Here is a 1,120-nt window from a genome sequence, read left to right as displayed (position 1 = left end):
TGACTGGCTTTTTCACTATGAAATACTGAAAATTTTCTAATGAAAGCAATTGCAAAACCTATTGGTTTTGCATGCTTTACAACACATCAAACGTTTTTATATCTGACAGTGCCTATTAAGGACTGAGCCCTTTTTCGCAATTCTGACCACTGTCGCTTTACGAATTAATAACTCGAAAACGCTTTTACTGAATATTCTGATTCTGAGATTGTTTTTTCGTGACATATCAATGAATGATTTCAGCAGGCATCCTGGTCCGGTCCCCAACCGGCTAGCGGCGGGGACCGGAATTCCCACGGGCATATGTATACGACCCACGTCCTTAAGGACGCGGGATGCAGGGCGTATGCATACACCAGGAGTCCTTAAAAGGTTAATGGAAATTCTGCATTCCACAAAAATATAAGACCAGTCTTATTTTTTGCGGAGTTCTATTAACCTCTTAAGGACCAGGCCAATTTTATTTTTGCATTTTTTGCTTTTTCCTCCTAGCCTTCTAAAAATCAAAACTTTTTTATATTTCCATCCAAAAAGGTGTGTGTTTTTTTTTCATCATGACCAGTTCTACTTTGTAATGACACCTCGCATTTCACCATAAAATATATGGCGCAACAAAAAAATATTATTTATGTGGGGAAATTGAAAAGAAAACCACAATTTAGCAAATGTTGGAAGGTTTTGTTTTCATGCTGTACACTTTATGGTAAAAATGACATGTTTTAATTCTGTAGATCAATACGATTAAAATAATACCCATGTTAAATGCTTTTCTATAATTGTACCACTTAAAAAATAAAAAAACTCTAACTTTAACAAAATTTGTATGTTTTAAAATTTCCCTCTTTTGACCACCTAGAACTTTCCAATTTTTCCTTATACGGGGTGGTATGAGGGCTCTCTTTTTTTTTTGCCATGATCTGTAGTCTTTATTGGTACCCCTTTTGCTTATATTTAACTTTTTCAGCACTTTTCAATTTTTTGGCAATAAAATGTGACAAAAAAAGCAGCAATCTTTTTTTTGTTTTTTTTTGTTTACGCAGTTCACCATAAGGGATATTTAACATTATCAGCAGGAAGCTAAGTTGGGCTCCGCCCCTTCCCCCTCTAACGTGTCACGCAC

The sequence above is a fragment of the Hyla sarda genome, chromosome 2, assembly GCF_029499605.1.
Source record: "Hyla sarda isolate aHylSar1 chromosome 2, aHylSar1.hap1, whole genome shotgun sequence".
NCBI lineage: Eukaryota > Metazoa > Chordata > Amphibia > Anura > Hylidae > Hyla > Hyla sarda.
This window is presented reverse-complemented; position numbering follows the sequence as displayed.